The 16521-nt window shown below is 42.8% G+C and overlaps 1 protein-coding gene across 3 annotated transcripts in view; it reads right to left on the minus strand.

Moving 5' to 3' along the window:
- Nucleotides 1–4141, minus strand: part of OMA1 (OMA1 zinc metallopeptidase) — an 80616-nt gene extending 76475 nt beyond the window's left edge. For 2 of the 3 annotated variants that reach the window (XM_040470398.1, XM_040470395.1), the window contains exon 1: nucleotides 4045–4141. The gene's annotated coding sequence lies outside the window, so the exon portion shown is untranslated. Of the gene's footprint in view, nucleotides 1–3951; nucleotides 3971–4044 lie in introns of those variants that run through there. The other variant, XM_040470397.1, reaches the window with a different exon arrangement.
- Nucleotides 4142–16521: the final 12380 nt, after the last annotated feature.

Below are 16521 nucleotides of genomic sequence, written 5' to 3' on the forward strand. Positions count from 1 at the left end.
AATAAAATACAGTTCCTTATTAAGCGTTATGCACTGTTATGAATTTTTTAAAAAGAAAGAACTTCCATGAGTAGCACAATAGTTCAAGGCAACTATTGTTTTTTATGCTGTTTGGGTAGATGCAGAAAAAAAAAGTTTTTAAAGAATTGTTTCAAATGGGGAAGTGTACTTAAGGTTTAACAACAGAAAGTCTTTTGCTAGAAGTCATACTACAAAAACAACACAAACCCACATTATTTACTATAGGAGAAAAGCTTCAAACACTTGTCCAATCACATGCCCACTTTCTAAGGGCATCCTATAGCATCAATTTAAGGGATAGGCCCAGACTGTCAATCTTCCCCAGAGACCCCTTCCACTGGCCACAGAGCCAGGCGTGGACATCTGACACTGACAAGACTTTTGGTGAGGCAGTATCAGGCAAAGAAGTACAAGGGTATGTATAATTTGGGGCTGTACTTGGTGCTACACAAAGTAGCACGCAAGCAAGAACTGGGAACCAAAACCCTTGCAAAAGAAGTGGATCAAGAGAAAGGACTATGGAATCGATCAATGTGCAGAAAGTAAAAGATCTTGAAGCCTCAGGGAGAGAAAGAGAGAAAGAGAGGGGGCAAGACTCATACCCTCCTGGTTCCCAAAAGTCCACTGTACTTCCTAAATTTAACTGAGCTACATGAGCTTTTACTCTATCCCTACAATTCCCTCTCTTTAAAGGGAATAGTATCTCATGAATAAATGACCTCTGACTTAAGAGGTTACGAGGTATAAAAGTTACACACTTCATACATAAGCTAATAACATTTTAATATACATGATGTTTATTACAACTGAGGGTTCCTTCTATACTTTGCAAAGCCAAATTTCCAATTTTCAACACTGAATCAGTTCCAGATTAGTAGTGGATTATCTCTGCAGTGACTTTATCATACAACAGATCTCAATCCACATTAAATCAGTCGTGTCAATTCTGCCTCCTTAATGTCTCAATCTCTAGCCCTTCCTGGGCTCTGTGGCCTTAGGCTGTGGATGGCTATATAACCTCCAATCTCTCTGCCCATTTTACCACCAACTCCTACCCCTCCAGTTCGTCCCCCCCAAACAAGAAGTAAAGCTATCTAAAATACAAATCAGACAACAGAATCCTACTCCCACAACTCACATAAGCCCTACATTGCTAAATATAAGGCAACCATTTTTTTTTAATGGAGATTTGTATAATGACAAAGATATACAAATCTTAAAAATAATACTACTTGCCAAAATTCTGTATATCAGGAATGGCAAACTCAGATGTGTAAACCAGCACTGCACAACAGAAACTTCTGCAATCATAGAAATGTGTCTTCATTGTCCAATGTGCTAACTTCTACCTATGGCTACTGAGCACTTGAAATGCGGCTGGTGTGACTGAGCAAAAGAATGTTTTAGTGTTCATTTATTTATTGTAAGAGAGAGAGCACGCGCTCATGCCTGAGCAGGGAAGGGGCAGAGGGAGTGAGAGAATCCCAAGTAGGCTCTGCGTTGACAACAAGGAACCCAACGCAGGGCTCAAACCTATGAACCATGAGATCATGACCTAAGCCGAAACCAGATGCTCGACCAAACTGGGGCACCCAGACACCCCTTTAGTTCATTTTATTTCATCTAAAACAAAATGGCCATAGGTGACTAGTGGCTATTGTATTAGCCACAGTGCTAGTCTGTAGAGTCCAGGCAAAGCCATCCTGACATAAATGCAGATTCACGCCTATCTAAAGAAGATGCAACAAGTGTAATGGAATTTGAACTTAGTGTTACCAAACAGTTCAATGTTTTCAAGAAAAGCAAGCAATTCAAACTTTATGTGGAAGTTAGCAGTTTTAAAATGCTGGCAACCAACTTAAAAAAAAAAAAAAAAAAAAAAACAAAGCTTATTAACCACCTTGACCAAACCAACATACACAAGACCCCATTCAGTTTTCCATCTAAATGATGTCATTCATTCATTAAATATTTAATGAGCGCGTCCTACATACCGTATCATACCATTCTGGATGCTGGAGATAACCACAAAAAAAGAGACAAAAATCTCTGCCCAATTTGCAGCAACAGTAATGCTGCAATATGCTAACATACACAAATACAAATAAATCTAAAGCAACACATAGCAAACTATTCATAGTGGTTATTTTGAGTCACTGTAAAGGATTTTCATCTCACGTATTTCTGTGCTGTTCAAATTTTTACCAGGTGTATTATTTTCTAAGCCCCAAAACTAACAACTATTTTTGTAATTCCCAACGGTTTCCGTGGGCTTCAATAAACTCCTGCATATGAAAGACCAGGCCTCTCCTAATGCCACCTCCTACCATTTCTCCAGCCACCTTCCCCGGCTGTCCTTCACCCATTCCTAAGCTCCAGACCCACTGATTTACTTACACCCCTCAGAAAACCTCTCATCTCTAATATCTATGCGCATCAATTGCACGGCTTAGCTCTGCGATTATAGCAAGCAAAGTCTTGCTCATCTCTCATGACTTATGTGAAATTAAAAAAAAAAAATTCTGACACAGAAGGTACAAGCAAAAGCCCCAAACATTACATGAACATAAGTAAAAACATTATCACTGACATCACTGACAATAAACTGTCATTTAGAACAGAAATGGAGCCTGATATTTTGCAATCCCTGGCTTATCCTTGAGAAATGGTTAAAAAAAAAAAAATTGGGGGAAGAAACCTATTTATACATTTCACAGAGCCAACGCTAGACTACACAGAGCCTAAGAAGGATTCAGGGCTGGCCTATCCTCTTCAAAGAACTAGAGCAGGTCAACAAACATGGCTGGCAAACTTCAAGGATTACTAAATTAATGATGTGAGAAAATTAAGCAATTTGGATGGTTAGCCTCTAAGACCATTTCAGATCCTTAATTCTTTAAGTACCATCTCAGAATGAGCAAGTACAGCACTCACTGGCACTCACAGCTGAAGCCTGGAAGACAGTTTTAACAACTCTGCTGAAAATGACTATTTCTTCTCTGGTTTCTATGGAAACAGCCGTCAGGTTGGCAAAAATAGGACATGTACTTTAAAATAATCATTCAAGCAAAGTACACACATGATGGAAGACTTAAAAAAAAAATAATAAATTGGAAGGCAACAGCCTTGGTTCTTAAGCTTCCAAATGTCAGACTGCATGCACCCCGTCACCACGGCTGAGATGATGGATATACACCCGCTGCATTTCAGCGAGGGATACACGGTACTGGCTGGGGTCCCTACGGTGGATCAATCCCTGAATTCCAAATGAGGCCTTACGTCGCCCCGGACTAAAATTGCTCATTGAGGACTGCATGGCACAATAAAACTGTTGCTCAGCTTTACACAGGCAAGTGACATTATTTAAAGAGTATAAAAAGCTCTTTTTGTAAACAAGTTTATGAAGAAAGTATCAAAACGCCTTTGCCCTGGTTACACGGGAAACGTTGGGTTCTTCATTGCAGGGTTGAGGTAGGAAAACTTATGTTGTCTACTTTAAGAGTGAGGAGGAAAGAGAGGGACTGCCTCTCAAGTTGCTGTAGGCGGTTGGAAGCGGTTTTGCACGGGTGAAGGTGTCGAAGTGAGGCACACCGTGCCGTCCGTGTTAATAAGAAATACTACTTTAAAAAAGGAGCTGCCAAAGAGAAAGGATGAGGGGAGAGGGAGGTACCTTCTCGGAAACCACATCCACCTGCTAACTAGCAACTTCCCGGCCGGCAGAGTAGCACCCTGGGGTCCCTGCACTCCACGCCGGGAGCGGGGGAGGGGGGGGGGGTTGAGACACAACTCTCCCGTACCCCTTTTCCACTCACCCCTCTCCCCCGGCTCTCCCCAATCCTCCCCCAGACACACCCGGCGCCCCTCCGTCCCTTCCCCCCAGGCCTCGCCACCCCACTCCCCTCCCCGTGCTCACAGGACTCCGCCCCTCACCCCGGCGCCCCTCGAAGCTCTCGCACTCTGCCCCCACCCCTGGGCCCGGCCCAACTCGTAAAAGGGGGACAAAGACATCCCCACAGGACAGACCCTAGGAGTGGCGAAAGCGAAGACGACTCTTCAGACCGGCCCTTTGCGCAAGCGCATACCCCATCCAGAAGCCCCGCCTCCTTACTTCCTGCCCTCTGCCCGGTCCTTGGCGCCTTTTGCTCCGCCCACAGCGGGCAGTCTACACACCCACCCAAAATCTTCCTTCCCGAGGGCCGCCGACCAGGAGCGGACCGTGGCGCTCTCACGCCCCCGTGTGGGTAGAGGAGGGACGTGGCTGCAGGCTGTGCTGTTTGCCTGGCACGTCTTCTTCACTTATGTCCTTGGAACCTGATTTGGCTCCTCTAAAGAATGATCCAGGCAAGGCTGTGACCGCTGAAGATTCTAAGGCAGTCTGGCCAAAAGAAAAGAGATTCTGGAGGGTTTCTGGAGCCCAAAGACTAAGGTTTCTTGGTTTTAAAGTTGCAGTGCTAGAAGCAGTCTTTGGAGTGTGAGAATTTTGCTTTCACCTGACTTTCTGGAATGGCACAGTTTAAGAAAAATGAAGCATAACCTGAAGCATCTAGAAGTTAACTGAAAAGAGCTGGCTACAAAACAATGGGTATGGTATGTCTCATTTATGCCACCAAAAAATATTTATCCAGCACCAAGTGCATCTTTCATGGAGCTTGTATCACAGTGAGGAGATCTAGGCAATAAGCAAGCAAACAAGCAAATAAACATGGTATCAGATAGTGGTATGATTCTGTATTAGTTTGTGATATTTATATTCTCTGCACAATGAAAAACGTCTTAAAAGATATAAACACTATGAACAATTTTACGTGTCACTTTTACGGGATTATAAGCAATGTTTTCTTTCACCTTGCTTATTTGTGTTTTATAATTTGCCTTTTACTTTGAAGGAACTATCCTGGCACATCCCTGACCACTGGTTCCCTAACAACTCAAGTGACAGGTCTCTGAATCTTCATGGGTTTATGTGAAGTGCGTGTATCTTTCCAAGGTCTCCAATGTACTAGCTATCTCTTGCTCAGCATGCCTGATTAGCATGCTGTTATCAGTATAACAGATAGGGTTATACTATTAGCATGCTGTTATCAATAGAACAGATAGGCTCTCTGGGATGTCCAGGTGGTCCCGATCCTTTTGGACTGTGTTATGACAGATCGCAGAGATGGCACAATGACTATAATCAAGTCTACTACATGATTACATCTTCAGTTGTCTATAAACCATTCTCCTGGTTTCTGAAGTGGCCAGACTGGCAAATTAAATGGAGACATGACAGGGACAACTACTCTGTATCTATTAGGTCTTTAATGGTGGCATTAATCTCTACCATCATCATCCTAGCCCCTTGGATGAAATATTGGTTCTTATTTATTATCTCAACTCGGTAAGGAAGGGACAGTTTTAGTGGCTTTCACCTGGTTTTCCTCACCATGAGAACTCAAGGCCAAAGACCTAATGTGGAGCTTGCTCTCAATATATACTCCCAATTATGCACTCAGGGACTGAGGAAAGACTAGAGGATAGGTCCACGCTCCCGTGGACTCATTGTAAACTGGATATTATACAGACCTGTGCTCATTACCTGACCCCCAGAAGTCCCCACTCTTAAAAAGAGGCCATGATAACACTTTGAGTTTCTGGGCAACAAGATCCTCTGGACTCTGCAAAATTTCTGGGTACTTCTCTTTCCCTAACATATAGTTGGCTGTGAAAATGGCCATAAGCCACAGAGTAATCATTGCAGTAATATCTGTTTCTGTGTTGCAGGGTTCTTCTTCTTAGGGAATGGATTCTTCTCAGTCAATGGATTCTGTGGTCCAGGTCTGAAGATTAACTCAGATCTGAGAACTGTACAGGAAGTGCGACTTTTGTATTAAGGCAACCACCCTCAGACCCCTCTTCTGCCATTCTTGCCTTCTTCTGGTTATAGATATCAAGCAGCACCCTATTGGCTGCCCATCTATTTTTCCCCTATGGACACCTTGTACTATTAAATACCTTCACAGCACCTGAGGGTCAAGTACCCATGCAGCCCCTCTTAACTTGCCAGCTATTATAGTAATTACAGCCTCCAGGCTTGTGGTGGTTAAAGTCACCACCTAGCTTCTATCACTTCGGGATGCTATCATTACCCTAGAGATTACCCTAGCCCCCTCTGAACTTCTTAGTGATGCTGGTATTTCTCTCACTAGTGCATTTCCCATTGCCATTGAGTATGGCCTGTCCTTTGGACCTCCTGTGGAGCATAACCCTCTGTCTGACCTTTTGATTCCACACAATAAATCCTTCGAGCAAGCTCACTTCCCTCAGGACCTCTTTTCTTCCCCTACAGTCTGCTAGGGCAATTCAGCTGCCTTCTTCCCTGGAGACTTCCCTTGACTGAAGTTGATATAACCGGCCTCATCAAAGAATATGCCTTCTCCCCAGGAAACAGCATGCATTCAGTGACTGATGTTTTTTATTTTTATTTTTTTTATTTTTCCTTTCCTATTTGAGTGTGTGTGTGTGTGTGTGTGTGAGAGAGAGAGAGAGAGAGAGACAGAGACAGAGAGAGACAGAGAGAGACAGAGAGAGAGAGAGAGAGAGAGAGAGAGAGAGAGAGAATCTCAAGCAGGCTCCATACTCAGTGTGGAGCCCAGTGTGATCCCACCCTGGATGGGATCATGACCTGAGCCGAAATCACGAGTTGGATGTTAACCGACTGAGACACCCAAGTGGCCGCAGTGACTGATTAATTTAGGAGATATAAAGGCCTGGCCCCTGTGCCTCAATTGAGGACAACCCCATAAGGCCACCCCAGCTCCAGAGCTCTCCCTAGGATTGGTAAGAAGAACCACTTCTCCCTCTGCCCAGGCCTCTGTCCCTTATTCACTTATAGGTGTTGTCCCTGAGGACCCCTCCACTGCACCCCAAAAACCCTGAACACAGAGACTCAGAGTCTGTTTCCAGGGAACCCAACCCAAGGTAACTCGGGTTTTCTCCAGAAGTGGAAGCTGCTTGGATACAGAAAGACTTTCATTTATACCTCCCAGAGGAAGTACCAGAAGCTGAATACTGAGTAACTCTGAAGAATTGTGAGGCTTGGCTTGTGTTAGAACCGGGTGTAGACAGAAAGAAGCTCAACAGATAGCACAACTCTGCTGATCTCAGTTCAAGTTGAGAGCCACACAAGATGGCCACAGGACTTGAGAAGGGTCACAAGTTTGGTAGGCTGTAATGGACAGGTGGTTCCTTGACTGAAGTGGCCTTTCATTTTTCTTGAACATGTGCCAGGCATGACTGTTCCAGATGTTGGAAATGACTGGTTCTGGGTCTGAAGTCACCCAACATAGACAACTGCAGCAATATAGACAACTGCCTGTTCTACTCCAACAAAAAGTAGCTCACCATTTTCTTCATCCATGGGCTTGACTGACTTTACTTTCTTCTCTCAGCCCAGCCTTTCTTCCCACAGAACATGAACAGACATGTCTTTAATTTCTTTTCCTTTTTTTTTTTTTTTTGGCTTGAAAACAGTGGTCACACCAAGTTCTAGTGTGTTATTGCCACCTGAATTGTTATGCTCTAGCTCATTGAGTGGTCTCCCTGCCTTCACCTCATTCCTCTTGTCTAACCAGCAGCCACCTGGACCCAGGTCCTGAAGCTGAAGCCTAGATGATACAATGTGGGTCAACAACTCCAAGGCCACAGCTTGGACACAACCTTGCTCGCTACCCTGGGATGAGTTTTCCAGAGATTCCAGTTGAGCACTTTTCTAAGAGTCAGCACAAACTATTACTCCTTTATTGCAAAAGTAAACCATTTTTTAAATATTTTTGAGAGAGAGCCAGAGCACAAGTGGGGTAGGGGCAGAGAGAGGGCGACACAGATTCCGAAGCAGGCTCCAGGCTCTGAGCTGTCAGCACAGAGCCTGACATGGGGCTGAACCCACAAACCAGGAGATCATGACCTGAGCCGAAGTCAGACACTTCACCGACTGAACCAACCAGGCGCCCCAAAAGAAAACTATTAACACCAAGAAAATTGAAACAAAAAAGAGAAAAGTACCCTTAACCCACTACCCAAAGATAATTAATCACTGTTAACATTCGGATATGCCACTCTCTTGGAAGTCAAGATTAAAATTAAGTATTTAAAACTTGGATAGAGGGGCGCCTGGGTGGCGCAGTCGGTTAAGCGTCCGACTTCAGCCAGGTCACGATCTCGCGGTCCGTGAGTTCGAGCCCCGCGTCGGGCTCTGGGCTGATGGCTCAGAGCCTGGAGCCTGTTTCCGATTCTGTGTCTCCCTCTCTCTCTGCCCCTCCCCCGTTCATGCTCTGTCTCTCTCTGTCCCAAAAATAAATAAACGTTGAAAAAAAAAAAATTAAAAAAAAAATTAAAAAAAATAAAAAATAAAAAAAATAAAATAAAATAAAAAAATAAAACTTGGATAGAATGAAAGGTTTCTCGCTGTCCTTTTAATGTGCAGTCCTTTGATTCTTAACCATGTAAACATTTTTCCATGCTTATATGCTTTTCGGATTTCTTCTTTGGCAAATCTCCTGTCCATGCCCTCAACCCATTTTTCTATACAATATTCCTTATTATCTTTTACATAGTTAAGAATTGTCTGCCGTTTGCATAATAAACATTTCCCCTGCTTGGCATCTGTCTTTCAACTTTGTTAATTCGTGTATGCGGATATATGTACTTTAAAAAATTTTTGGTATAAACAAATCTCTCTGTCTTCTCATGGTGGTTTCTGCCTTTGAGATTTATTTGCCATCTGTCTCAAACCCAAGATTATATGTTTACCAATATTTTCTTCTGGTATTTGAGTTTGTTCTCTCTTAAATCTTCATCAGGAATTCATTTCAGTACAAGATCAGACAGAAGAATATAACCTACAATATTTTCTGAATTATCAGGCCAGTGGAGCTTTTACAAAAGACACATGCAGGTGCTGTGCCCATAGGAGGATCACCAATGTAACTCTTGTCCCAACAGTTTACTGAATAACCCCTCTTGTCCTGACTGACTTGAAGCATCACTTTTGGTATATACTAAATCCTCTGCTTCTGGGCTTTTCTCTTTTGTTCCTTTGTCTGTTCTGGCAGTAGTGCGTGGTTCTAATTTTACCGTACAGATTTTATTTTCAAATATTTTCTGGCTCTTCCTAATACACTTGACCTTCAGGATGGACTTTTGGAATAACTTTTCAAGTCCTCCCCACCAAAAAAATGCACTGGGACTTTAATTCTGTTATTGCCATTTTTAAACTTAGATTAATTAAGGGGCACCTGGGTGGCTCAGTGGGTTCAGCATCTGACTTCGCTCAGGTCATGATCTCAAGGTTCGTGAGTTCAAGCCCCGCGTCGGGCTCTGCTGACAGCTCAGAGCCTGGAGCCTGCTTCAGATTCTGTGTCTCCCTCTCTCTCTCCCCCTCCCCCACTTATGCTCTGTCTCTCAAAATATGAATAAACGTTAAAAATTTTTCTAATAAATAAACAAACAAACTTAGATTAATTTTGAGGAATTTTATTCTTTTGCAAGGTTGACTCTATCAATCCAGGAAACTTGACATGTGTCTCCATTTACCCAGGTCTTCTTTTATGTCCCTCCATAAAGTTTTATAGTCTTCTTATATGGGTCAAAGCAGTATATTTTTTAAAGGAACTATAAACTTTGACTCCTTAGGATTATAAAATCTCCGAACTGGAAGGGACTTAAAAACCATCTTGTCACCCCACCCAATCTGTTGCTGAGCCCACCTCTTGAACAACCAAAGATACAGGATGAATTTTCATGTTGTTGTTTTTTTTTAATATAATGACATCATATTATATGTATTCTCTGTGCCTTCCAGTTTATCACTTGAACAACAGGTCTTGGAAAAAGTTCTGACCAACGTATATAGATCACCTTAATCCATTTTAATCACTGCATGGTGTTCTATGGAAATGATATTGCATCATTTAATTTATCACCCCGCTGTCCCTCGACATTTAAGCTATCCCTGTCATTTTGCTGTTACAAATATCTCAGCTTACAACCTTGAACCCTTACTAAAATCAAAGTCCCCGAAATTCTAGAGCACAAGACCAGTGCCTGCAAAGTCCCCCCCTCCTCAAACTCACAACGCCTGTTCAAAGAAAGTCTGACTTCCCGATGTCCTTAGATTCTGTTCAACAAACGTTTATTGAACATGCATTATACAGTAGGCACTGGAATTTTTTAATACACTAATTTCAATAAAATAAACAAGTTCACTAATTCAAAATCACTTACGGAATGCACACTGCGTGCCTGGCACTGTGTTTGTCTGGAGAGTCCAGGGGAAAACTAACAATCCCCTGCTATTCTAAACTCCAACAACTCTCAAAATAAAACAGGAGTCATTGCAACATGGTACCCACTTATTTCTAAGCCCCAGGCGAGTCCACACAGTAGGCCAAAAGACCAGGACAGCAGATTCTCAAATAATTTGGACAAACACTTAAATGTGTCATGAGATTTCCACACTTACGTTCCCAGGCTCTTGCACATGCCATGTTTTCTGTGTGGAAGACTAATTTTGTGTTCCTTCAGAAGGACACCCTGAGACAAGGAATCAGATGCAATCATTCATTTGGGAAGTGATCCCAGGCAGCACCAGTTGGGGAGCAGAGAACTGAGACAGGGAAGGAAAGGAAGCCAATAAATGATGCATTAACAAACGAGTTACAACTGGGGGCAGATGGAGAGAGTCCCTCTGATGAATGTGGGAAGACCGTGTAACACACACCTCAGAGTTTCCAAACAGAGGGATGAAGTTGCTGGTCTATTTATCCACTAACTCCAGCTACTCATTGGTTGAGGGCTGTCCTGGGGATGATTAATTCTCTAGCACTTCCAGCCTCCTTCATGTGCTCCTGGAAGCTCAGAAAAAGCCTCCAGCAAAGGGATTCAGACGCTGACAGCTGCAAGCTGAACCAGCATGTGCAGAAATATGGGCCAGGCACCAACATGCCAGTAGGTATGAGTGGGCACCAGTAGCATCTGCTACAAATGCCTTTTCTGCTGTCACCTGGCTAATTTATTCTTCAAAACACAGGGCAGTAGTCGCCCACTCTGGCAAGTCTTGTATGCATCTGCACCAGGCCTGGTGACTTGTCCCACTTTTCTGTGCACCAGGAGCATTTTGTGCTCATGTCATTCCTACTAAGACTATAAGTGGTGGCTCTGAGACCCAGGTTGGCCCACTCTAAATCCCAGAACAAAATCACTAACATGCTTCCATACAAGTGAGCTCCTTGGCTTGTAGATCCATGACTCCAATCTCTGCCCCTGTCTCCATGTCATGATCTGCTCTGTGTTTCTGTGCGTCCTCTCTTTTTATAAGGACACCCACCGGTCATTAAATTGGGGGCCCACCCTAAGTCCAGAATAATGGCCTCTCAAGATCTTCAGCTTAGGGGCGCCTGGGTAGCTCAGTTGGTTAAGCATCCAACTCTTGATTTTAGCTCAGGTCATGATCTCACGGGCATGAGATCTCTTCCGGGGTGCCTGGGTGGCTCAGTTGGTTAAGCGACCGACTTCGGCCCAGGTCATGATCTCGCAGTTTGTGAGTTCGAGCCCCGCGTCGGGCTCTGTGCTGACAGCTTAGAGCCTGGAGCCTGCTTCGGATTCTGTGTCTCCCTCTCTCTCTGCCCCTCCCCTGCTCATGCTCTGTCTCTGTCTCTCAATAATAAACATTAAAAAAAAAAATTAAAAAAAAAAAAGGTTGTCTCTCTTCCTCTGCCTCACTTCCCCACTCACATGCTCTCTTTATTTATAAATAAATATCCTCAGCTTAATTAACAACTACAACAATTCTATTTCCAAAGGAAAGTTAAAGGAGATAACTTTCCTTTGGGGCCCTTAAATTAGGAGAATATAGGACTGGAACGATTGGTGGCCATCTTGCCCATGATGTGGACAAAGCTGGCCTAAAAAACAAAGCCAACCCAGAAGCAGAATAAAGATATGAAGAGAGAAATAGAAACCTGACATTAGTTGAGCCCTTGGATCCAGCCATACCTGAAGCTAACATCTCCCCTTCTCACTTTCCAGTTACGAGTCAACAAATTTCTTTTGCTTACACTAGTTTGAGTTGTTAACACTTGCAACTGGAACAGTCCTTGCTGATACACTCCAGTGTTGCACATCTGCTGTCTCTCTCGATCCATTTTCCCCCCCTCTTGTTCTCATACCTGACAAATCCCTATTTATCCCCAGGTCTCAGTTCAAGTAGAACTTCCTCAAGCAGATCTTCCCTAAACTGACACCCACCTCCACCCCAGATTCCATCAGTTTTCCCTAATGGATGTTGTCATAGCCCCGTCCTCCTTTCTCATAATAATCATCCCACATTATTGCAATTGCCTTTGTATTGATCCTCCTGTCCCCAAATCACTAATGCAACACAGTCATGAAATATAGTCAGTGGCTAATGTCTAGTCACTCACAACTTAGAATATTCATTTGTTTTCTGAAAAGTATAGTAAAATAAACAATGACCAAGCCTAACTATTTCTGTGTGGCTACTAGACAGTTGTTTAATATGTCCTGATTAATTTTTAGTATATAAGCCAGTAATTGCTTTTACTTAGGATTTCTTAATGAAATAATAATAATACATTTTTAAACTCCCCACGCTGATCAAAGAGAATAATTAGAAGAGGATAATTATACTCATGAAGGATGAAAATTATTGCTTTAATAGTATTTAGTGGTCTGATTAGACTAAATAAAGGAAGAACCCAGTTTGCCAGTTCTTTAAGCATTTTCTGAAGATCTGAGTTAAAGTCTAAATAATACAGCACCACAAACTGCCCTTCGTTTAAATAATTTCTGCATTTTTTCCTTGATTATTAAAACCAGTTATAATCATTGTTGGAAAAGTTAGGAAATACATAAAAGCATAGCTGGAGACAACAGAAAGCTCTATTATCCCCATCAATGAATATTTGCATTTTATTTCTGTGTGCATCCATAACCAGACACCAGCTCAGATCCTGGCTCTTACCCCCAAGGAAGCTCCTGCTCTTACCTTAAGCTCCTGCTCTTACCTTACGCTCCTCTGGGGTTCCTGATTTCACTTCTCATGGTCCTTTATCCCGCAGAAACAAAGAAATGCCTTTTCCTTCTTGATTTCCACACAAATGACACTGCCCATACAGCACACTTTCACGGCCAATTTGTACTGAAAATTTGGCAGTAAAGGCAAGGAGGAAATTCACATCACAGGTCCATATGCATCATTCATTCATTCATTCATTCATTCAGCAGAAATAGCCTTTTAAAAAAATGGAATATTAGAATTCCCTTTTCTCAGTCAAGTCACAACTAGGGGTTCTGTGCTGGGTTAAATAGTATCCCCCCCCACACCCCTCAAAATCATGTCCACCTAGAACCTGTGAATGTGACCCTATTAGGAAAAAGGGTCTTTGCAGATGTAATCAAGTCAAGATGAAGTTTCACTAGATTAGTGTGGGTCCTAATCCAATGACTGGTGTTTTACAAGAAGAGGGAAATTGGGGAAGGACCCCCTCGGGAAGGAGGCCGAGGTTGCAATTTTGGTGCCACAGGCCAGGGAATACCGAGGACTGCTGGCAACCACAGCAAGCTAGACAATGCTTTTCCTAGAGCCTTCAGAGAGAACACCACCCTGCTGACACCTTGACTCTGAACTTCAAGCCTCCAAAGCTATGAGAAATAATTGTTTTCTGTTATTTGAAGCCACCAAATTTGTTGTGCTTAATCCTGGCAGCTCCAGGAAACTAACAGAGGCTCCAACCCCTGGCCAAGGGATCCTTTCTCTGCCCCCACCCCCACCCCCTCCTCCCCCCACGGCCCCCCCCACCAGCGTCGACCCAATGCCAAAAAATTCCTTCTTGCTTCTGGATGCAAAGCAGTTTAGGTTATTTTGCTCTTCCCCCAAGCAAGGGCCCTTCCTTTGCATATCCAAAGGCCCATTCTTGGCTTCCACTAAAGGCCTGGGGCCAGGGAGGACTTCCCTTTCTTCTGCTCAGCAGCTGTTCAAAGAAAAGTGAGTGAAAGATTGATCCCGACCCTGATAAAAATTATACCATTCTGAAGATTAAAAAAAAAAAAAGAAGGAAAAAAGGAAAAGGGAAGCAGTTTTGGTCAGCTTTGATGTAAAACAGCAAATTGTGCATATAAAGTAACAAATCCCATTTTTGTTTTTTAAAATGGAGTGCGGGGCACCTGGGTGGTTCAGTGACTTGAGTGTCTGACTTTGGTTCAGGTCATGATCCCATGGTTCCTGGGTTCCAGCCCCGCGCTGGGCTCTGTGCTGTCAGAGCCTGGAGCCTGCCTCGGATTCTGTGTTTCCCTCTCTTTCTCTCAAAAATAAATACACATTAAAAAAAATTTTTTTTAATTAGATAAAACAGAGTGGGATCATTATATAATTATGTTATTCTTCCCCGGCCCCATATTAGAAAGTCCTCAAGGGTTATACTATAATTTGTACAGATCCACAATCCCTTATCTTCAAATCCAAATTGCTCTGAAAACCAAATGCTGTTTTGAACGTTTGGTGCCAGCTCATGTGGCAGTAAAGCTGACCTGAAGTGGCCTACGGCTATTTACGGTCTATTTATACCAATTAGTGTGACTATAAATAAGTTTCATGGCAGAAACCTGTCTCTGTTGAGGATGCTGCCGCAGACCCTACTGAGGGGGCTAGATAACATGTACCAAGTTCTCCTAAAAACCGAAGATTCTGAATTGGGCAACATTCTCTCGAGGAGTTGTGGACCTGTGTGACCATCCCCCTGCTGTTGGATATTTGGGCTCCTTTCAGCGTTTTGTTATTATAAGTTTTCTGCTGCAGGAGAGAGATCTTATCTGTGAAACTTTGTGTGCATCACTACTTATCTCCCCAACATAAATTCCTTGGCATGGAATTAGGAAATCAAAGAAAATAAACACTTTTAAGGTCCTTGGTGGATATTACCAGCTTGTTTTCCAGAAAGGTTATACAATGAACATGTTTCTCACCAGCACTGAATAAGACCCGTTGTATCAATTTCACAGAGAAGAATTTTTATCCCACTTTGCTTTGAAGTGCGGTAATTACTGGTGATGTTAGATATATTTTTAAAAGATGTTTGGGGCGCCTGGGTGGCGCAGTCGGTTAAGCGTCTGACTTCAGCCAGGTCACGATCTCGCAGTCCGTGAGTTCGAGCCCCGCGTCGGGCTCTGGGCTGATGGCTCAGAGCCTGGAGCCTGTTTCCGATTCTGTGTCTCCCTCTCTCTCTGCCCCTCCCCCGTTCATGCTCTGTCTCTCTCTGTCCCAAAAATAAAAAATAAAAAAAAAAACGTTGAAAAAAAAAAGAAAGATGTTTATTATCGGGGCACCTGGCTGGCTTAGTGGGAGGAGCATGTGACTCTTGATCTCAGGGTCTTGAGTTCGAATCCCCACGTTGGGTGTAGAGATTACTTAAATATATAAAACTCAAGAAACAAACAAACAAAAAAAGATGGTTATTATCATTTCTAGTTCTTCTTCCGGAATTGTCTATTCGGGACCGTTGCCCATTTCCTACTGAAGTCAGGACCATCTCATAAGGTTGTTCTGTGTATGAACTGCACCAAGACAAACAGGGTGCATGGCTAAAATCAAGTCTGACTCCAATCATCTACCTACCTGTGCACCCTCAACTAAGGGACACTTTTTCCTTCTTACAAAGGCTCCTGCATACTTGTGTACTTGGCAAGCCTGCACTACAAGACTGGGTCCAACTACATGGGGTGTCTTTTTCTAATTTATCTGCCCAGAGAGAGGAGCCCTTTTTAATTTCCACAAAGGTACCTAGCTAAGGCCTTGATTAGATCATTGTTTTTCTAATCAATTTGTCTCAGTTCTTTATATAGTAAAGCTATTAACTTTTCACATATTATTTTGTGCTGTATTTTCCTTGCTTATTATTTTGTATTTGTTCCACTCATAAATTATTCAAATGCATTCCATATTGCTTTTCATTAACAAAAGCTTCATGGAGTTCTAAGTGGCTTTCTTTCTCTTCCTTTTGCGACTGAATATTATTTTGAGTGGTGAGATATGGGAAGAAGCATAGGAAATTTACCTCCTTGAATGGTTAATCCCTGATGTCGAAGGTCAGAACTAGCCACTCGGGGGAACATCTATACCCACCTCATCTATCCAGCCATTTAATCAGTATTAATTATTGAGCATTAAATACTGAGCACCTGCTATGTTCCACGAACTGTGCTAGAATTTGAAAATGCAGAGGTGAATAAATAAAAAGAAACAGCTCTTTCTTTCATGAACTTGCATTGGACACTGTGTATTCAAGTTTAAAGTAACTATTAACATTAGCTAACATTTATGAGAGCTCACAGTGTGGCAGGCACTAGCTTAAGTACTCACATGCACTAGCGTATTTACTTATCTCACCAACCCTTTGAGGAGGTAGGTATACTAGTGTCCCCATTTTACAAGTGAGGAAACTGAGG

This window comes from Herpailurus yagouaroundi, unplaced genomic scaffold (assembly GCF_014898765.1).
Source record: "Herpailurus yagouaroundi ecotype Mexico unplaced genomic scaffold, PumYag 77, whole genome shotgun sequence".
Lineage (NCBI taxonomy): Eukaryota > Metazoa > Chordata > Mammalia > Carnivora > Felidae > Herpailurus > Herpailurus yagouaroundi.